This window comes from Pecten maximus, chromosome 3 (genome assembly GCF_902652985.1).
Source record: "Pecten maximus chromosome 3, xPecMax1.1, whole genome shotgun sequence".
NCBI classification, from domain to species: domain Eukaryota; kingdom Metazoa; phylum Mollusca; class Bivalvia; order Pectinida; family Pectinidae; genus Pecten; species Pecten maximus.
In genome coordinates, this window is record NC_047017.1 from 3,256,252 (window position 1) to 3,281,139 (window position 24,888).

Here is a 24,888-nt window from a genome sequence, read left to right on the forward strand (position 1 = left end):
CAATTGTAGAGGATAGCACTGGTATACCAGCTGTTAAATGTACAATTGTAGTGGATACCACTGGTATACCAGCTGTTTACTGTACAATTGTAGAGGATAGCACTGGTATACCAGCTGTTAAATGTACAATTGTAGTGGATACCACTGGTATACCGGCTGTTTACTGTACAATTGTAGAGGATAGCACTGGTATACCAGTTGTTAACTGTACAATTGTAGTGGATACCACTGGTATACCAACTGTACAATTGTAGTGGATACCACTGGTATACCAGCTGTTAACTGTACAATTGTAGTGGATACCACTGGTATACCAGCTGTTTACTGTACAATTGTAGAAGATACCATTGGTATACCAGCTGTTTACTGTACAATTGTAGTGGATACCATTGGCATACCAGCTGTTTACTGTACAATTGTAGAAGATACCACTGGTATACCAGCTGTTTACTGTACAATTGTAGTGGATACCACTGGTATACCAGTTGTTAACTGTACAATTGTAGTGGATACCACTGGTATACCAACTGTACAATTGTAGTGAATACCACTGGTATACCAGCTGTTAACTGTACAATTGTAGTGGATACCACTGGTATACCAGCTGTTTACTGTACAATTGTAGTGGATACCATTTGTATACCAGCTGTTAAATGTACAATTGTAGTGGATACCACTGGTATACCAGCTGTTTACTGTACAATTGTAGTGGATACCATTTGTATACCAGCTGTTAAATGTACAATTGTAGTGGATACCACTGGTATACCAGCTGTTTACTGTACAATTGTAGAAGATACCATTGGTATACCAGCTGTTTACTGTACAATTGTAGTGGATACCATTGGCATACCAGCTGTTTACTGTACAATTGTAGAAGATACCACTGGTATACCAGCTGTTTACTGTACAATTGTAGTGGATACCACTGGTATACCAGCTGTTAAATGTACAATTGTAGTGGATACCACTGGTAAACCAGCTGTTTACTGTACAATTGTAGAAGATACCATTGGTATACCAGCTGTTTACTGTACAATTGTAGTGGATACCACTGGTATACCAGTTGTTAACTGTACAATTGTAGTGGATACAACTGGTATACCAGCTGTTTACTGTACAATTATAGTGGATACCACTGGTATACCAGTTGTTAACTGTACAATTGTAGTGGATACCACTGGTATACAAGCTGTTTACTGTACAATTGTAGTGGATACCACTGGTATACCAGCTGTTAACTGTAAAATTGTAGTGGATACCACTGGTATACCAGCTGTTAACTGTAAAATTGTAGTGGATACCACTGGTATACCAGCTGTTAACTGTACAATTGTAGTGGATACCACTGGTATACAAGCTGTTTACTGTACAATTGTAGTGGATACCACTGGTATACCAGCTGTTAACTGTACAATTGTAGTGGATACCACTGGTATACAAGCTGTTTACTGTACAATTGTAGTGGATACCACTGGTATACCAGCTGTTAACTGTACAATTGTAGTGGATACCACTGGTATACCAGCTGTTAACTGTACAATTGTAGTGGATACCACTGGTATACCAGCTGTTAACTGTACAATTGTAGTGGATACCACTGGTATACAAGCTGTTTACTGTACAATTGTAGTGGATACCACTGGTATACCAGCTGTTAAATGTACAATTGTAGTAGATACCACTGGTATACCAGCTGTTAAATGTACAATTGTAGTAGATACATTACTGTACAATTGTAGTGAATATCACTGGTATTCCAGCTATGTATTTGTTTACAACCTCTCAAACGTAATTAAGGGTGTATGCTAGGTTTCTGTGATATATTTTAAACATCTCTGACTTGTAATTTCAAGATATTGAAGTATTTAATGAAATTAACATGGACATTTATCAGCGTTTAAGTTCCAAGTTTATAGTTAACTACAATTAATATTTAAGAAGGAGAGGAAATGATGACAAATAAAAAAACATAAAATATATATAATAGAATTTAAGCTTGGATTGCTGGTGCTTTTCATCAAGCCATTTGATCCAATTTGACCCAAACTGTTACTTAGGTATTGTGAATTCAAAACTCTTGAGTCCCGGTATAAAACCATGAATACAATATCTAAATTTGCGCCTTAGAACTTAGTCAGGAGTTGTATACAATACAATACAATACAATACAATACAATACAATATCTAAATTTGCGCCTTAGAACTTAGTCAGGAGTTGTATACAATACAATACAATACAATACAATACCATATCTAAATTTGCGCCTTAGAACTTAGTCAGGAGTTGTATACAATACAATACAATACAATACAATTTTTTATTAACGAATATATTTACAAGTCTGCGCCCTAGAACTTAGGCAGTAGCTGTATATTTACAAGAACAATATTTAATTCTGCGCCCTAGAACAAAGCCAGGAGTTATATATCTACAAGTCTGCGCCCTAGAACTAATTCCGGAGTTGTATATTTACAAGAACAATATTTAATTCTGCGCCCTAGAACAAAGCCATGAGTTATGTAACAAAAATGTATATTTACGAGTCTAGTATTATATATTCGCTTTGTTCAAATGACAGCATTAGTTTTTTTATGTATATTAGAGTACTTATCTACCATGTTGGCATATAACACACATAAATACACGCAATCATAAACACTTGGACATCTTGTTTGCGTTAAGGTGGAAGTACTTTGTAAGAAGTCATTCTTGGTATGATCCCCGTTGGCTAGACACCGGGGTGAAGGGCACAGAATCAGACCACGGTGAAATATTGCAACGCAACATCTCTGTTAGATAACCCCCCTCGTAACAGAATGTGGGCCGGCATATTTTGGTAAAACAGCGACCTATGCAGACCTTCAGTTAAACACATTGATATGTCTGCACTAATACCCCGACGCAATGGTGTAATAGGCGGTATGAGGTGGCCCTGACACTTTGCCAGGCCGGAGAGGTACTTTCGGCTGATCCCCCCTCCCGATGTCTGCCTGTCTGGGGAGGAATGGTGGGAGGGGAGGCGAGGGAGGGATACCAAGACCGGCAGTCTTGAGAACATTGAAGGGCCAAACACTCGGAAGTTCCGGAAGCGAAGACCAAACAGCCCAAATATTCCATTCATCTTAAGTTTCGTCGAGTCGTAACTCCCGCTGGTTTCTGTTAATGACGCTTGCTGAAGTTTTCAAGGAGATTAGTTGTCAAGTATAAGACTCACATAGCATATCCCGCAGAGAGTGTTTCAGACAGAGAGTGCTGGGTTTTTTGCTCAATATTGTCGATTTATAAATAAACACAAGTTACGTACAACTATTACGTAAGGTAAAAGGTGAAAAATATAACCATAGACACTTTTTTGAAAGGTCAAAGGTGAAAGTGGCATGGGTCCTCCCATCACAAGTTTGTAGAGGGGATTATTACTGGGAATTGAGATAAGTTCGGAAGCACCCTGGGTTTAGAGACATGTTCAAATTAAAATCATGTCTGGTTAGATGTTACTCTCGACTAAAAAAATATGCACATCTATATGCGCGTGTGTCAAAAATGTGGATATATCTCGAAAATTTATGTGCTGCTCCTTACAATCTAAAACTGCAAAATGGCCAAGAACACTCGGAGATAACAAAAATTTCAATTAATGTTTGATCCTAGGCACTTACAAAAGAGCCAGAATTGGATGATGGTAGAGATATCGCAAGGAGCTAGTAACGAATTTTCAGACTTTTCTAGACAAATCTTTCTTCAATTTCCCTCACTAAAATTAACCAATTTCAGAAACAAAAGTAGTTTTTATGTAATTTCCATGTAAATTAAATATTTCTTGTCTATTCACTCACTGTGTAAGTATGTCTGTAATAAAAACAGAGTACATGAACACATCAATCATTTTCCTTGATACTGGAAACTTTATATATATATATAAAGCGGGGGGCTATATATTACATATAATGTTTAACAAAGAAAACGACGTAATCAAACCAATGCATTGCCCCGTACCGACAAGGGACTTTTGACGACAGCATTACCACTGATTAAAATAGCGACTATGTACTGTAATATATATAGCATCTAAATATACAGATATGTAAGAAAACAAAATAGCATCAAAGATGTACGTAAACAACCGCTGGGAATACTGACTCAAACTCGATAAAACAAATGAAAAAAAACCTACGCTTATATTTGAGAATTGTAGAATGGCAAGTAATAAATATATATGTGATGGGAATTTATTTTTAAGTTTGCACGTCAATCGTGTAAGAAGAATCTTGTGAATCGACTCTTATTTTACAAAAAAAGTCCATCTATTACAATTCAACTATTTTCCTCAGTTTAGAAAGATAGTCGACATTGCAGTTACATTATATTCTTGGTTTGTAAACTAACAGGTTTTAAAACTCTCACTTCCTACGTTGCTTGTTTGAATTTATTAAAAAAAAGAGGCCACGTGACATTTTTTTGAAAAAGTACGTGATTCAGGTCGATCAGAATCGATATCATGTAACATTAAATTCACTAAGTTGATATGAATATTTTTGAAATTTTGTAATGCTGAAATAAACTCTGTCGATATATTATATAAGTAATGTTATATTTCACTATACACATATTCTAAATACATATATTGTTGTAATTACTGGATAGAAATAGCCTTGTAATTGCAACACAACACAACATCTGATATATCTACTTAGTAATTACAACACATCTCTGATATATCTACTTAGTAATTACAACACATCTCTGATATATCTACTTAGTAATTACAACACAACATCTCTGATATATCTACCTAGTAATTACAACACATCTCTGATATATCTACTTAGTAATTACAACACAACATCTCTGATATATCTACTTAGTAATTACAACACAACATCTCTGATATATCTACCCAGTAATTACAACACAACATCTCTGATATATCTACTTAGTAATTACAACACATCTCTGATATATCTACCCAGTAATTACAACACAACATCTCTGATATATCTACCTAGTAATTACAACACAACATCTCTGATATATCTACTTAGTAATTACAACACAACATCTCTGATATATCTACCCAGTAATTACAACAAAACATCTCTGATATAACTACTTAGTAATTACAACACAACATCTCTGATATATCTACTTAGTAATTACTACACAACATCTCTGATATATCTACTTAGTAATTACTACACAACATCTCTGATATATCTACCTAGTAATTACAACACTACATCTCTGATATATCTACTTAGTAATTACAACACAACATCTCTGACAATCTACCCAGTAATTACAACACAACATATCTGATATATCTACCCAGTAATTACAACACATCTCTGATATATCTACTTAGTAATTACAACACAACATCTCTGATATATCTACCCAGTAATTACAACACATCTCTGATATATCTACCCAGTAATTACAACACATCTCTGATATATCTACCCAGTAATTACAACACAACATCTCTGATATATCTACCCAGTAATTACAACACATCTCTGATATATCTACTTAGTAATTACAACACAACATATCTGATATATCTACCCAGTAATTACAACACATCTCTGATATATCTACCTAGTAATTACAACACAACATATCTCTGATATATCTACCTAGTAATTACAACACAACATCTCTGATATATCTACCCAGTAATTACAACACAACATCTCTGATATATCTACCCAGTAATTACAACACATCTCTGATATATCTACCCAGTAATTACAACACATCTCTGATATATCTACCCAGTAATTACAACACAACTTCTCTGATATATCTACTTAGTAATTACAACACAACATCTCTGATATATCTACTAAGTAATTACAACACAACATATCTGATATATCTACTTAGTAATTACAACACATCTCTGATATATCTACTTAGTAATTATAACACAACATCTCTGATATATCTACCTAGTAATTACAACACAACATCTCTGATATATCTACTTAGTAATTACAACACAACATCTCTCATATATCTACCTAGTAATTACAACACAACATCTCTGATATATCTACTTAGTAATTACAACACAACATCTCTGATATATCTACTTAGTAATTACAACACAACATCTCTGATATATCTACTTAGTAATTACTACACAACGTCTCTGATATATCTACTTAGTAATTACTACACAACATCTCTGATATATCTACTTAGTAATTACAACACAACATCTCTGATATAACTACTTAGTAATTACAACACAACATCTCTGATATATCTACCCAGTAATTACAACACAACATATCTGATATATCTACTTAGTAATTACAACACAACGTCTCTGATATATCTACCTAGTAATTACAACAAAACATATCTGATATATCTACTTAGTAATTACTACACAATATGTTGTTATTGGAGGCATGATTCGAAAGCCCAGCGGGTGGAATAGTAACAATAATATTCCTTTACTAGAAATGCTATTTAAACAGCCTCGAAACGGAAAGTTTTCCTCCCATTTGCACTGAGAAATGTTCTAAGAATCAACCCCTATCAATTAGCCTGTATGTAACGGTTGCTCATCTCCACAAAGAATACTGATTAAAAACACGACCATTTATGTTGTTTAGAAACCACGTGTGAGGCGTTCGCTTAATACGGGTGTCGGTAGCTGTAAATGTCATCGATTTGACACAAATGCAGAGACAATAAATATGTATTTTTTGCCAGATTTACGGCACACATTCGCTTACGTGTTTATCAGTACATTAAAGGTAGAGACTGTGAGGTTGTAATAGCAATAAGTTTACTGAATAAAATCGGGGCAAATGTACAAATAGATTGACAAAGGAGTGTACAACGGTGTACACCAGGGCCCAGTTGTTCAAAGGGTGATTAGGCTAATCACATTTTAACAACATTTTTCAAATCCTGATATAATAATTTCTGGTAGAGCTAACTTGACAAAACTTAATGAAATTCTGTAATTCTTAATTCTCTTTCAACTGGCTTAATTTAAAGATGATATACTCACAGGTTTTGCAACAAATGAGAAATCAAATTTTCACCAATCAAGTGATTAAGCTAATCACCTTTTGAACAACTGGGCCCAGATCACAAAACAAGTGTTCAACAGATCACAAAACAAGTGATGCTAGGGACATCATAAGCTGTTTCGTCCTTCTAGGATTTGTTAGTGCTGTCAGGGACATCATACAGCTGTTTCGTCCTTCTAGGACTCGTCAGTGATGTTAGGGACGTCATACAGCTGTTTCGTCCTTCTACGACTCGTCAGTGATGTTAGGGACGTCATACAGCTGTTTCGTCCTTCTACGACTCGTCAGTGATGTTAGGGACGTCATACAGCTGTTTCGTCCTTCTACGACTCGTCAGTGATGTTAGGGACGTCATACAGCTGTTTCGTCCTTCTACGACTCGTCAGTGATGTTAGGGACATCATACAGCTGTTTCGTCCTTCTACGACTCGTCAGTGATGTTAGGGACATCATACAGCTGTTTCGTCCTTCTACGACTCGTCAGTGATGTTAGGGACATCATACAGCTGTTTCGTCCTTCTACGACTCGTCAGTGATGTTAGGGACATCATACAGCTGTTTCGTCCTTCTACGACTCGTCAGTGATGCTGGGGACCAAAAGTGAGGAAATCAAAAGGACGTCAGGGAAATCAAATATTATTTTAATATTCGGAACGTTTCATGTTGAAAATTACCCTAAATCAATTTCGTAATGATTATGTTTTGATAGATAACCGCCTCTGTATCAATCTGTATGTACTGTATATGTATTGATGTTCTGGTGACGGAATGAGCCCAACTGTATCTGTACTATTTATTTGAAGCATTCTTGTTATAATACGTCACTAAATAACTACCATATCGAACATTAAAGTATACAGCATACATATATGTATTTCAGTAAAAAAAACCTTATATGAAACTTATATTTATATATCATTTTTCAGATTGAACACATTCATATAATACATAAACATATTACTTACTCTACCCTTCAAACTCATTTTATTTAACTCATTCAGTAAAGGTACTTTATAACGGTTATGATATTCATGATAAACGTACATAATTATGTATATTAACATTTGCTATGTTTCTACATTGTTGCGACCCTGGTTCAGATTTTGAGAACATAGCATTACTTGCTTTTTAGTTAGTTACGTGCCTTGGCGTCCTTGGAGATGGTAACAGTTTCATGAAGAAAACCTGTTGGTATTCATATTGATCTTTTTCAATGATGTGCTTGTTATGCTGTTTTGTTTCATCATTTTTCTCTTTTGCTTCAAAATTTTGAATTTAAATCAATTTTGGATTTGTTTTTTCCCATTTTGCCTTTTTTTTTAACTTACAATGTAGCGATGTTAGGTATTGTTTTTCTCTCTACATGTGTAAAATATCGATGTGCTATGAGGCGACCATCATTTGGAATGTACATAAAGTATTAGAAGGGTTAAATACTTTGAAAATGTCAAACGATTTCTTTGCCTGTTATTCCTTAAACTACTTCACACGAATACACGATTCTCTCGACAAAGGCATTCAAATACTGCAACATGCATTGCGATCTATGATTTGCATTATTTGTTTTAACAGGAATGACATTGCTTAAACATGCTATAAGTATATATTACAATAAATTATAGATTGTGGTTTTCTTTGATGCACTCATTTTGGTTTCATCTGATATTTACTCAACAATAAAGAAAATTTAAACACCAAAACGAAAATCTGGAAATGAAAGCAAAGTAACAAAGGTGTTTGATTTAATCATGTGTCTAGTTATTATGTTCTACTTACAACATACAGGCTTTCGTTCTTAGTGTCAAGTAACTCCATTTTTCCTGAAATACTCCTCTCACTCAGGTTTACATCACGGATAAGTAATATCTATGTTTTCTCTAAATCCTAACGTCAGTTTTAGAACAATAATATTAGTGATGTCACAATTTTATTGATGACGTCATAGTATTGGTCACATGACGAAAAATAATATGGTCTCGCATCACATATTGTCATGTGACGGTGCAAAACAAATATGAGTATAAGTATACAAGTCCCGTTCAAAATGATTGACATTAAAGAGTGCATTAGAAAAGGTAAACATTACGTCACATGTTTTTATTTATCAACGTGTGTAGATTTCATATAGCTTTCCTTGACACCATATATGCGGGTGGTTCTATAAATAGTAACATTACATCAATGTCATGTATATTTTGAGATTTGACACGTTTTCTGATAATATAATTTGCCCCCCCCCCCCCCCCCCCCCCCCCTCCCCTCCCACTGTTCTTGAACAAACGTAATGTTAAACTGACGCTCAATGTACTCGAATAATACTATATAACATAGGATATTCATGGGGACTTTTCTTCAAGTTTTCAAACCATTAAAGTAATTTTCTAGTGGCCGAGTGGTTAAGGTGTACCGACACTTTATCACTAGCCCTCCACCACTGGGTTGCGAGTTCGAAACCTACGTGGGGCAGTTGTCAGGTACTGACCGTAGGCCGGTGGTTTTTCTCCGGGTACTCCGGCTTTCCTCCACCTCCAAAACCTGACACATCCTTAAATGACCCTGGCTGTTAATAGGACGTTAAACAAAAACAAACCAAAACAAAAAACAAACCAAGTCCAAAGTTAGTGGTAAATATATATATATATATATACTGTAGTGAAACTACTGATTTCGTCATTATTTATCAACTACGAAAATTAGGAATGTTTATACACATTAAGAAATAAGAAATCATACTTATTGACAAACTGTCTGAAATGGTTCTAAGCATAATAACAAGTGTATTAAAAATGATAACTTCAATGTGAGTGAGTACAACACCATTAACAATCACAACATTATTCTCCCAAAATCTAACGAAGATACGTGACGTCACTCCAAGTATACATTATATGATTAGAAAGGTCATGGAATCGAATCCATTGTTCTCTTTTCTTTTTTCTTTGTCATCTTCCATGTATGAAATACAATTGACGTTACGAGTATTGATTGTGGATGCCAATATATTTCTCGGACATGAGTTGAAATATCATAATCTTCGAAAACTTATCTTAGAAAGTTGGAGATGAAGCAACAGGATTCATGCTAGGTCCGTAGTCATATAATTATATATGAAAATCTGCAACATGGGAGTATTCTGCAATAATTTCAGATGACGAGATTATCGCCATGATTGTAAAAACGTGTCAATGGTTGTGTAACATACGGATGTACCTTGTTCTATTTATTTATTTATTAATTTATTTATTTATCTATTCATTTATTTATTTACTTATTTATCTATTTATTTATTTTAACATTCTTACCTTTCCTCGTGTAGATTCCATCCATTATTACATTCTTAGGTATTGTCTCTTAACGAGCTCATTCTATAAAAAAAAAAAAACAAAAAAAAACCCCGCTCCATTAAGAAATATTTCAGTTTAACAACAAAAAATAATCAAATTCCTATATTAAGAGCAATTGCAAAATCGGTGTCAATGGGGTACGTGGGTAAAGGACAATTTACTGTCGTTTGAGCAGGTGGCTAATTAACGTTCACTGTCCTGCTATTTCAATGCCATAGGTTAAAGACAGTATTTAATCCATTTTGCATTTCAGCAAACTACTACTTTATATATGTTTATACCTAGGATAACCATATATTACAAAACAAGGATAAAACTAGATAGAATACGGTATGTGGGCATAACTAGGCGTAAACCATTCCGTAGCATAATCAGATTGAATTCAACGATCTCAATAATTTCCCAGTCTGGTGTTTTAAACCGAGTTACATATAAACTTTATTTTACCCAGGCTCAATTAAATTTTACACATGCCCAAGCTGCTGAATACGCGAGGGACTCACAAATAAAGACAGGCAAACTACAAAACGTCCTTAAAGCCAATTTCTGTGAATATATATTGTCAATTATTCCTAATTGGCCAGGTCCTGTAATGTTCATTGCTGATGTATAAATGACGTAATCACATTTCAAGGTCACGTGACTGCAGATACCCGTTGGCTTCACGCCTTTACAGCACCATCCTCGGAGACGTTTTATCAGAAATTGAAGACACTTAGCTACGCTATACATTTTACATTGTCGAGGACAAATTTAAGGTCAGTTCATGTGACCTTATACGAAAGGAGCTAATTAACAATTTCTGTCTTTAATTACACCTGGGATGATGTGGCTGGTGCAACATAATGTTTTATCTTTTGTCCTGATGAGACACACAAAACAGTAGGATTTCATATCAAATAAAGTTCATAACCCCCCCCCCCCCCCCCCCCCCCCCCCCCAAAAAAAACAGGACATTATTTCATTCTCTCTTTGTGACGTCATATTATGACGTTTGAAACAGTAGGATTTCATATCAAATAAAGTTCATAAAAAAAAAAAAAACGACAGGAAATTATTTCATTCTCTCTTTGTGACGTCATATTATGACGTTTGAAAAAAAATTGTTTAAAACAAAGAATTTCGTATGATGAATATAGAAAAATGTAAGGTCATTATTAACAGAGGCAAAATCAGATGCTGACAGAAAATATGTTCTGATTTACAGGTATACAAGATCAGCAAGGAATGAAAGGTGAATATTCGGGATAGTTCTTGGGTTTCATTTTGGTATCGGTTTCTTTTCATTTTTTTTTTTTATCATGTCCATAATTATTTTCCCTGTGTTTTTTCATTTAAAAGATATCGTCACAACAGATTAATTTTCAATCAATAGTTCATTTTTTCGTATTACGAATTCAACATATATACATTTTGTTTTGTATATACATACACAGACCTTAATATAAGACGTCAGTCTACAGTCCACATAGTATATGGGTAAATTACTAGCAGTTTTTGTATTTCTTAATTTATTCAGAAAAAAAAATCATATACTTATCGTATATACTATTAACTGGCCATTTATCTAAAAGTGTCAAATAACTAGTCTCTGAAACAGAAACAAATGTTGATTGTTCATATTATATGAAACATATTCAACGTATGTACAATTACATGCTTAATAACGTAATGTTTAATCAAACTCACATGTGACAGGATGGAACAAAAGAAAAAGTGGTTTGCACAATTTGAAATCCGCCATGTATAGAATAATACCGAATCGTGGATACAAAACCGAATCATTTTTTTTCGTCATTCTACATACGGGTTGTTTCGTGTGTCTGATGATCTACATGTAGCTCCATTTTCGAAGCTTGGAACATATACGTTTCTTCATGAACTACCTGCATATTTATTTATATATTTGATAATAACAATGTCAACAAGTATTTGTGCAGTTTAAGTATTAGTCGGGGTCTCGGCGACGTTTGTTCACGAGCGACACACCAGAGGCACTATACGATATAGTCAAGAGTCACACTGACCTGTCTCGGCCATGTTCAACACCTGCATCCGTAAATAAAAGGGATGATCGCAAATCAAGACGCCCCCGTTTGGATCTTTGTGTGCGGACATAGTTTACATATTTCTCGAATTAAACCTAGTGGTACGAGTATCAGAATAAATGTTTCGTCCTTCAAAACCCCCCAAGTCGTATTTAAGGTATTCGATTTAAATGAGCAGAGCTATACATGTTGGAGAACGCATGAGGCCATTCGTTTAACGCCCAGTCATCTCAATGACAGTGGGCGATCCTACGGTGTTGTCGTGTGTTTTCACTAACGCGAACACCGTACCAGTTCCACACCCCAATTTAGAAATACAAGGAAACATAGTCATTTTATATTTCAAAAATGGCAGAAAAATCGATAAATGAATATGGCTTAAGATGTTTGAAATTATAGCCCGTGATATTTTCGATTTGCCTGGCTGTTGTGACCTTGGCGTTCTCACAAGAGGGATTAGACCGTAGGTCTTCTCCCGCTAACAACCCTCTCAAGCCATCGTTGCTCATGTCCGCTGCTCCCAGTTATGATCTAACACTGACATCATCTGCTCAATTGACCCTGGGGGAAGAAGAATAGTTTCTGTACATAATTGGCTGGTAATAATGTATTGTGTTTAGAAAAAAACAAATGCTACCATGGTTGGCATATACGACAACGCAGAGGAACAGTTCCAAAAGTAATGCTGAATGTTACACCTTTTTGTTTACACGATATTTTCTAAGGTAAATCATATACAAACAATATAAGTATGTGTTATATATTTAATCACAATGTAGTATATATAAATAAATATTTGATAGCTATGTCCTGGTTTTCAGGTCAGAGAACAAACAATGTGTTAAAATAACCTCACATATTAAAAAAACAAGTGGGAATATCGTTCTTGACCATACGTGGTTAAATGATAACATATTTGTTCTAGATATGCTTGGTGTTTCTTTAAGAATGATTTATTTATGTGAGAAAGAAGTTGCAAACATGATGATAAATTATGCGCCGTAGCTATACGGACTGATCCATTAACAATATGTATACCCTAAACCAGCAAATACATATAGTTCTCACATATTATCTCTAACCAGCACCGTCTGTCTGGCCAGGAGTTCCGTCTCCTGTCCATTTAAACTACATCCAGTATACTACCCGTGAATTTTATTCTACTCTCTATATTTTAATACACAAAACCCTTATTTTTCTGAGCGATTCCTGTATTCGTTTAATTTATCGGGTCTCCTCTCCCTTCGTCTAAACATCTTTCCGTTTAATCAACACCCCTTATCGTTTTGACCAAATCAAATATCTCTTTAAATAATTACACCCCTTATCTCCTACATCCCTTTAATATATTGCGTACCTTGTCCTTTTGACAAAATCCTACATCCCTTTAATATATTGCGTCCCTTGCCCTTTTGACTAAATCCTACATCCCTTTAATCTATCACGTCCTTTGTCCTTTTGACTAAATCCTACATCCCTTTAATATATTGCGTTCCTTGTCCTTTTGACAAAATCCTACATCCCTTTAATATATTGCGTACCTTGTCCTTTTGACTAAATCCTACACCCCTTTAATATATTGCGTGCCTTGTCCTTTTGACTAAATCCTACATCCCTTTAATATATTGCGTACCTTGTCCTTTTGACTAAATCCTACATCCCTTTAATATATTGCGCACCTTGTCCTTTTGACTAAATCCTACATCCCTTTGATATATTGCGTACCTTGTTCTTTTGACTAAATCCTACATCCCTTTAATATATTGCGTACCTTGTCCTTTTGACTAAATCCTACATCCCTTTAATATATTGCGCACCTTGTCCCTTTGGCTAAATCCTACATCCCTTTGATATATTGCGTACCTTGTTCTTTTGACTAAATCCTACATCCCTTTAATATATTGCGTACCTTGTCCTTTTGACTAAATCCTACATCCCTGTAATATATAACGTCCGTTGTTCTTTTGTTTATTTAGTTGCCGGTAAAATAATCATGCCCTTCTTCCATTTAATATAGTCCCTATCTGTAAGCCTCTCACAGACCCGGTTCAACCCAATAGTAATTGTGTATTGTTGTGCTGAAAATTTCGTGCAATTTGTGATGGTAATAGAAACTAAAAATCCGTTGGAAATAAAATGTAAATCTCTATCAAAAATAAGATACAAAGAAAAATTAATATGGAAAGATCACACATATCATGAAATATATATTTGTGATCTCGGATTATTGTAAAGGGTTGTTTTTATAGTAATAACATGTATATTATCTTCTTGGCAACGATCTATTTACGTTCCTTGTCCTGTTGATATGGACATACCAGTAAGATTAAATTTCAAGTAAGTATCAATTGTTGATAGATAATTTGTAATTATACCTACCTAAAATTGGTATATTACAACAAGAAAGAAAATTAGAGAAATGCAGATGATCATATTGATAAAACTAACCCCACAATGCCTTGATAAAATTCTCCTTTTATCGCGAGGAGGACAGAAAAGACTGTCTAATTACGTCTGATAAGCCTGTGTTTGTAATACGGTTGTTACGGTTTTGCAGTGATGAACTGGCGTCGCAGACAAAATGGAAGAGTAATCCCATACCTTCGTAATTAAAATTCTAAGTCACTGCAACACAGCAGCAGCAGCGCCTGTACGTGGCGCGTTCTGTAACCTGATCATATGTCATACAAATTATATATATATATACATTTATATGTTTGTGCGTGTATATATATAATTGCATTCGGTAACAAGGTATCTTTTAAACTCCTGTTTTCTACATTAAATCAACGCAGGATAACACAGATATCTTGCTTTGGATTTCTGGTTTTATTGCCATTCATTAACATTATACCTTTGCGTGGTCATTGAAACGGAAGTCATCGTCTCTCCAATAATGCTAAATGGCATTGCAAAACTGGTCGCATGTGATACAAGCGCCTAATTGATCAAGTTTGGATGTAGTTCCATGGATTTTATGACACTGTTGGTAACCCACCTTCCGTGGTCATTGGAAATCAGTGAGATTTCCTTTCAGACGAAAACCTTTGTATCTTTCCGCTTGAACAATGACGCTTTAAACAAATGAAGGTAGGTCTAACTTGTCGTAATACGATAAACGTGGGCTGATGAAGGCAGGAACAGCAGTTCCACGCAGGATAACGAGGGATCGGTTTAATTATAGGAAGGACAACACGTTTTTCTCGTGGAGACTAAGGTCATTCATCCTACAATTTAGATTTATGTTAGCTGTCTCTGTAAGACTGAAAATTTAAAATTGCAGCAAGGAGGATTTGAGAACAGCCATTGTGAGATTAATGGGTACATATACTGTCTATCGGGCAGAAACAGCTACATGAAATTATCACTACGGGGCCTCAATGACCAAAACATACCCCCTCCCGTTTCTTTAAGGGACCCCTGGGTTCTATTAACTGAAGCCTAAGGGCAGTCCCCACATAACTAAAGAAAGAAGAATAAAAAAAAATCAATAAAAGCTAACGACAGCATTGGTCTTAATGGAGAAGACTTAAACCATACAAAAAGGATAACTCTTCGATAGCCAATAATACTCTTTATGACAGTTTTATTGAAGAGAGAAAATTCTTGACAGAAAAACAGTAATCAAATAATGTAATTCCATGGCTAAGAATCGATCACCATAGAAATCCATTACACAAGATATGTTCTTTTAATTAGGCTTGAATTAAATGTCCTAATGGACAAACGCCAAAGAGTGTTCATGAAAGGAAGATTTCAAAGAGTTTACAGCTCGATGAACAATGTAATTTGTGGCCTGGTCGTAGAGGGATCAAGGATGGGACAGGTCATTTTCGGTCAAGCGTAATAGGGACAAATATGGACACGTATTTCACCCAATAATTAACATCACCAAGTCATGTGACAGAACCTATTGAATGGAAGAAAACATGTTGACAATATGGACTCGGTCTAAATTCTATAGCCTCTTTGTCAATAATTTGACCATATATTCAAGGCCAATTACCAATTGTTAAGCATTTAAGGTGACATTTAGAAGAAATGCATCGCATTTAAATAACATAATCAACAAAATATCAAAAGAAGAGAAATTAAAGATAAATAAAATTGACAGAAACAATATTTAAAGTAAGATATTTTTAGATTTATTGGTGCCGCTATGGGAAAATATTACATTACTCACCAATTCGTTGGATTTTGACGACTTGAGTATTGTCAGCTCCGGAAGGCATTTTGGCATGTCATGTGACACTGCATTAGCGTTAATATGGACGCTAACAGGAAGTGACGTATATTGTGTAGTTTGAATGTTCTTTATTATATTTCCTGAATGTCAACCGATATAATATATACATATAAACAGAAAATAAAGAGTAACATGATGAACACATTTGCAAATTTTATGAACCCTGTATTAATGTAATTACCTAATTACCTTATAATGAATCGTTATCTAAATATATTCATTTCAGTAGAATTTTTTCTTATAAAATAATGAATTATTTCATTTATTTGTTTATTTTTGTTGTTGTTATTTTTTTTTATAATCAATTTTATTTTATTGAAGTCAATCGAGAATTTGTGTCATTTCTTTCGTTATAAGTATCCTTTTGAGCTCAGACATGATCTGTTCTCTATAGTAACACAATGTTAATTTGAAATAATGATGGTATGGAGATTTATCTATAATAGTACACATTATCTTTGAATTCATTTTATATTTATAACTTTGAAATAGTTAGTCTATATCAAAATGATTACACTGCAAGTACCGTATTTTTCACACACATACTGATTAAAGGAAAAAGCGGCTGAAACATTTTGATTGGATTCATAATATGAATTAACAATATTGATTCAAGTATATTTTTTTTCATAAATTATACAATGTCTTCAAACTATACTTATTATCCCCCTTCCCCACCGAATCACATTTGGGAGTGATGTATTGTTTATATTTCCAAAACTATTTTGTATCTTTGTTTATTTTTTGTTTGTTTGATATAATCTCTTTATTGAAACAAATCCTTACTACAGTTCTCATTTCTATGCGTTTTATGTAATATGCAAAGCAGGTTAAGTCCCCGGCTTGACTTCCGAATGCATGTTGTTCCGATGTGTTCAGAAGGTCAACGTCTTAGGGATGTTGTAAAATGGTGTCACAGATTGTTCATGGTGACCCAATAGGAGATGCGCTGCTGTGTTAAGAGTGTTGCAGGATTTCAAAAAGATGACAGACCACAAGTCAAACCGACACTCTGCTTGAATTTACCAATCCCTCCCACTGGAGAAGATTGTAATGGAAAAATACTGACAATGTGACAGATATGTCATTGTTGACTTTCTATCAGGAAATGGGAGCTTTTAAAAAAAAGTTTGATTTTTTGCAGACAAGGAATATCTGTCTATTTCAAGAGATGCTAAATGACAGTAATTGGACGCGAATGTCAAAGGCAGGAGAACACGCAAGCCGAGAAGGAGGCGCCCTCCGGAACGGAGTTAACCTCTTCAAATAACCCCTCCACAGGTAGTGACGTCATATCCATAACATCATTCGAATTTATTCCAATGTAACAACATGGCGATAGAGAATGTATGGCTATTTATAGATGGCAATAAAGAATGTATGACTATTTATAGATGACGATAGAGTATGTATGGCTATTTATAGATGACGATAGAGAATGTATGGCTATTTATAGACGGCGATAGGGAATGTATGGCTATTTATAGATGGCAATACAGAATGTATGGTTATTTATAGATGGCGATAGAGAATGTATGGCTATGTATAGATGGCGATGGAGAATGTATGGTTATTTATAGATGGCGATGAAAAATGTATGGCTATATATAGAAGGCGATAGAGAATTTATGGTTATTTATAGACGGTGATTGAGAATGTATGGCTATTTATAGATGACGATAGATAATGTATGTCTATTTATAGATGGCGACAGAGAATGTATGGCTATTTATACTACTCATTGTCTCTAACCTACAATATATTCATAGCATACAAGCATATCATTATCAACCCATCCATACATGTTTTTTTTAAATACACTGTAGTGCGCAATATTAAATATCATGAAAGTACATTTTGTCTTTGTAATATATCAAAACGTTTATATCTTGTAAAAGTTTATATCATAAACTCTCTTCAAAAATAAATAGATATTAAGTTTTGAAACTTTGAGTAATACAATCAGGCATTTAACTTTTAACAGATAACAACTTTATCTTATCATTTTACATAAAGGTAACACAAGTTTCTATCTATTCTGTTGAGACGGTATCATAAAATTTAGAGACACATTGGACAGTTAGTGTAGAATTCAACATACGTCATCTGAGCCATCGGCGAACTAATATTCAAAGGGACATTTCAGTGTCTTCTCAAAGGGAGTGTTAATTTTTCTCTGCTACAGTTTTGAGGTTTCGTTCTTATAGTATGGCACATTTATTGGCTGTTTAACTAACATCATTTTCTGAGGAATTAAATAGAAGTGGAACAGCTTTGATACAAATCAGTTAAGAATACATTTCATGGTGTGGAAACGGCAATGAAGAAATATTAAATCAACAATAATCTAAAACTTTCCAGTGGTATGTTTATCAGGGCTGGGGTTTCAAACCTGGCCGGATTTTTCTAACATGATCATAGGGCACGCATGATGCTGGTTCTATGCATATTGACACAATTAACTCGTCCAAGCGGGAGCTGAACATTTGATTACTTTTGTCCATGAGTCTCGCGAGGACCGTCTTCCCTATCTTGTCTCGTGATTAGAAATACACACCCCTATATATCATTTTGACAACATTTACATGTATATACACCAAAAACAATACTACGATTCTAGCAATTACTTTACTGACGAGTTAAAAAACTAATTTTATTTTAACACGCGACAAAAGCAAATTAAATCCCTTTAGCATCATTCGGCTTACACAACGTAACGATACTGCAATGAAAAGGTCATATGGTCTTCTGGCTCAGGAAATCCCACGTTTGTGGCGATTTCAACTAGCAATTGACCATAGTGTTTTTGATAACCCTGGTTAAGATATTTTGTCTTTGACGATAAAAAATAGATGCTGGCTAGTTGTGCCCTACAAAGCCTTGCTTTTATTTTATGAAATTGTCAAATTGAAAACAACATCTAATTCTTGGTATGTACAGTGTATGGTGTTTTGCTATCAAAAAAGCAAACCCAATATGTCTATATCTCCTCAAAGAAAGTCAAAAGTTCCATTGACCGTTAAATTTGTAACCTTATCTATGTACACTGTTTTAAGACAATGAATTCATAATTTCCCTTGTCTGAGACTTGATTGTTTGTTTTATAGAGACAAACTTCAGGTGTAGATGTTTCTTTTTACGAGCTAGCACGATCACTAACACGTTGAACCAAACGATTATAACATTAGGTTGTCCAGACCAACGCACCTGCTCCCCATCAAAAATTTCCCGCCCACTTATAATGTGTGTCGTCTGCTACTTACGTTGTACGTGAAATCACGCGTACTCGCGCATCCCTGTAATGAACCTATCATATCTTGACACAAGGACTTTGTTGATGAAGTATTAAAGAGTTCAAGACCAGAAGAAATTGATTCCTCATCACAACGCGATGAAGCAAAATGTCTGTCTTCGAACCGTCAGGCTCTTAAATGTCCATAAAATGTTCTATCTTGTATCAAATTACTGAACTCTCGGGCTGTATAATTTGTTTATATACTTATTACATATATGAAAGCCCAGGAACAACCCTCCAGTAAAATATGGATAATTATCCAGTCATATTAAAGTACAGAAACGCAAGCCAAGAGACTAGACCACGGCCGGGTATTCCCAATCATCAGACATTTTATACCAAATACAAACCAACCCCGACGTTTGACAAAAAGGAATTGTCCAAACCAGAAACAGTTTTAAAGACTTGACCATCTTAATACTATTCTAGTCTTAATAATATATCGGTTTGATAAGAATATTGGCTAAACCAGAGCAAAATTCTATACGACGACGACGGCAACGATGCCGACGACGACGATGTCGACGACGACGACGACGACGACGGCGATGACGGCGATGATGACGACGACAACCGAAACTTTTTTAAAACAAGAAAGAAATGTAGCAATAATATGACTTTGAAGGGAGTCCTAGAAGGGTAAAACGTGTTTTGCAGTTAAGTTGATATTTGGCTTTATCTAATTCTTAGTTTCTAAATAATAAAATAGATATTTTTCTTGTGTATGCTCCTTAAACTGAAAATGTTTGAGAATATATTTCGGGTTTTGGGGTAACACAATTACAACTCATTGTGTGTTCCTGATCATCACACCCTTCACTTTGAAAGTGACAGCTACATGAATGTTTAACGTCACCTAAACCTATGACGTCATTCTATTAGAGGCTACTTTATATCATCGAGAATAACGAAACGTAAGCCAATATTGAGTAAACATTAATCTATTAATCTTTCATTCCGTACTAGATATACGCGTCCGAAGTGACCCAGACGTTGATAGAAAAACTCCAAAATCTTCAAAGTAAGCGATCGAATCCGAAGGGAAATAAACTAGCTAGAATTCTTTTTACTGGAAGCCATTCGTACCGACTTACTAGATGGCGTGACTGTCCACGCATATGGGCTATCGGACACGTCAATAGCGAGGCCACGACATGTGCCGGTTACAATGGCTGTTTATTATCATATTAACTGGAAACTGCTTGCCTTTGCCGATTGCGATGATAAGATTTTATATATTATATATAGGTTTATTACCGAGGAAGATATTAGACAAGATTCATTTCGGGAAAGTTATAGAAAAACGCACGAATGCTATGATACTGTATTGAAGGGACGGGCGATGTTTCTTCTGGACATTGTTCTAACTGTTTAACAATGCATATCAGAAACAATGGTTGTTGTGTTGTAAACAAAAGCAAATCATACAAACAATGGCACTGCACATGTGTAACATTCAGTTACAGTGGAGTTAATTTTGTTTTCTTGTACTGATTTTTACAAAGATATCATTTTTTCGTGTGATCCATGCCCATGCAGCTATTTTTGAGGATTGCATTAAAGCCTTCAAAGCAAAAACCAGGAAAATGAAATTAGCAGAAAAAATAATGGCCCGTTTACAAACTTCTGCGAAACATAATCATTATTTTGTTCAAAGCTTTGGTAAAACAGCGAAGATTTCGACAACCGAAAAAAAAGTGTACACCCCTTGAAAAGCATTAAATACAATTTTAGAATATTCGTTATTGTAATCATCAATCAACATAAATCCCTATTATAATGTTTTCTAACAAAAGACATTTAGAATCCATGTAAAGCTAATGGCACGCGGCGTCACCGTTGATAGATTGGCGCGCTAAAGGCTTAATCAGTAGGGTGTGTAGGGGGATTCTATATATACATTTAGACTTATAGCTGCTGCCATAGGATGGAAGGTCATTGTTCCATATAATATAGTAACACTTCTCCAAAATTGTTAATTCGACCGACGAACAGTTTAACAGGACGGAAATGTTCAGTATACAAGTTCTTAGTTCATTCCGATATTCTGTTTTTGTTGCCTATAGCTGATTCATGTTGATCATTCAAATTTTGATGTCTGTATGATTTTTTTTGATCATTCGGTTTATTTTGTAGTTCCCTGTTCTAGTCGATCACCCGATTATTTTGTCGTTTCCTGTTCTGATTTGTTTCTGTCTAGTTTGTCGTACAAAATCGTGATTTAAACTGAAAACTAATGAAACGAGTAAATATCTACAGTTCACGTCCCCCACGAAAAGATGTATCCAGTTACTCTAAAAGTCGTGGGCATAAAGGATATCTCCAAAGTCACCGACGATGATAGAAACCTAAAACATCAACTCAGTCTTTTTGTACTTAGATATTAGCGGGGTCGCGGTGTCCGAGTGGTTAAGGTGTCCCGACACTTTATCACTAGCCCTCCACCTCTTGGTTGCGAGTTCGAAACCTACGTGGGGCAGTTGCCAGGTACTGACCGTAGGCCGGTGGTTTTTCTCCGGGTACTCCGGTTTTCCTCCAACTCCAAAACCTGGCACGTCCTTAAATGACCCTGGCTGTTAATAGGACGTTAAACAAAAACAAACCAAACTTAGATATTAAGCCATGAAGACCGCAATAACATCGCTCATTCAAGAATGTCAGATAGAAAACCCAATATACATACAATATTGGTTAACAGGTAGAAATCACGTATACTGACGATATTGGTCAACAGGTTGAAAATCTTTGATTTGCATTAAAATAGTCAATTAGGAAAAAACCCAAGTCCTGGAAGTTATTGACGAACTGTTAGAAAACCCTGGATACGTAGATTAAATGTCAGTAGGTGAACTTTATGTGAATTTTAATATAACATTTGACTACATATCAAAGTTTCTCATTTTATGTAAGATTGTCATTATTGTCTTTTAACCGCCTTTGTAAAGATGAAGTTTCTGCAAATTACAAAACCAGATCTAAAGAAAATTCTGGTAAATATTGCAGGCGGTGACGTCATATACGAACTAGATCCGCTATTGGTTAACATCCTGGTGACACCGTATATGGATCGAATATCGAAATGGTCCAGAGACGTGATATAATATATACATACCAACATTACAAAAATATATACGCATATTAACGGGAGAAAAGTTATATGAATTGAATCGCGGCACTGTAGAAAGTTGCGGTTGATTATAAAATCGGTAGCGATGATTCCAGGTTTATTCGTGGTTAATAGATAGCAATATTATTTGTATAAAACACGACAGCGTCAAAAATAAAACGAAAAGCAGGAAGTTATCAAAACGATAACTAGAAGAACTAGAGTGACATTCATTTCTCTGAGAGAGATTTTTTTTGTCTTAACATACAGAAATCCTAAAATGTCACAAAGCATTCTTCGAACGTTGTCATTGTGGCACAAATATCAATATGTCGCTCCCACATAAGAGAGGCCGAATGATTGCGCTATAAAAACATATATCTTTGATCTTCATCCACAACATGGAATAACTAATCAAGCATAATTTTAAAAGAAAATGTCGGTCTATTATTATTTGTATCTTATTGAGCCACAAAGAAAGCAAACGACAACCGCGAGTCGTATCATATTACAAAGATGTCTTCAACAGGCATCGGTTGTCACGTGGTCACCGGAATCTATCACTGTCCACACAGTGTGTTAGAATGCAATCAAAAACATCGGCATTGAAACAGATTCTAATTCGGAATTGGAAATAATAATGACGTTCCCCGTACACACAATCTAATTGTGAAGCTTCTTGTGTTTTCAGCATGGACATTATTGTCAATCTCATTCCTTCTACTTTATTCGATTTCGATTCTAGGAAACTTGACCCTCACTCCATTTTGTACTTTATAATCGACCTTTAAGACATTCGTTACGTGTGTTGAATCAATTGGTTCGTGTTTCCAACATAGCTTACTGACCGTTAAAGTTAATGTTTTGTTGAAATCTATATCTTTTCGCGTAGAAGTCTCTTTAGGTGGTTGTGATGAGGTTCAGGCGTATTAATTGCATTTCTAGCACACTAAATAGTAATTTTTCACTGTTTTGACAGGAACTTTTCATTGTAGATGTTGCCCGAAACTTAATTTACAAACGCTCTAAGATCGACGATCAAATTGAATCTGTTTAAAGACTTCTCAAGCGACGAATTTCTATTCCTTTCCGTGTGGTTTCATTAGACTCGGAGTTATTTCATATCTACAGTAACCTTCCGTGATGTCACCTCGAGTCACAAAAGACTACAAAGCGTCATCAAGCTTCCGAAGACGAGTTATTCTTTTTGCGAAATTCAAGTCAAAGAGGAATGAATGGTTCCGTAGGGTATTTACTTAAGGTTTGGAAGTGTGACTTTTAGGGGATATTTCAGCCCAAATGCCTTTTCATCATGTTTGTAAATGTGTCATTTGATATGTTGGAAAGTTGTGTACATTAAAATGGATGGATCTTGATGGTTATTTTACAGTAACTGTGAATGTATCTCTTTTTAATCACCTTCCTTACGCAGAAAACTTTTAAATCGTCTGTCAAAAGTATTTTGGGTTTCCTCGATTCAAACGACGACACATTTAAAATGCACATAAGATTTGAAGACACATAAGAAAAGTGCACAAAAATTGGTGACATATCAGAAAAGTGCACAAGAACTGGTGACACATCAGAAAAGTGCACAATATTTTTCTAGTGAAAATATGCAAAATTACACAAAACCTGCGCGATATCAGTTTGACCCATTTAGGTTGGCAGATAAAGGTAAAAATAGCGTTTAAGGTATTATTTACTGTCAAATCTCGTTCATTAAGAGAAATGGAAACCTAAGACCATCATCTTTTTATTGCCTTAATGGATATATTTTTTTGTTTTTGTTTTTT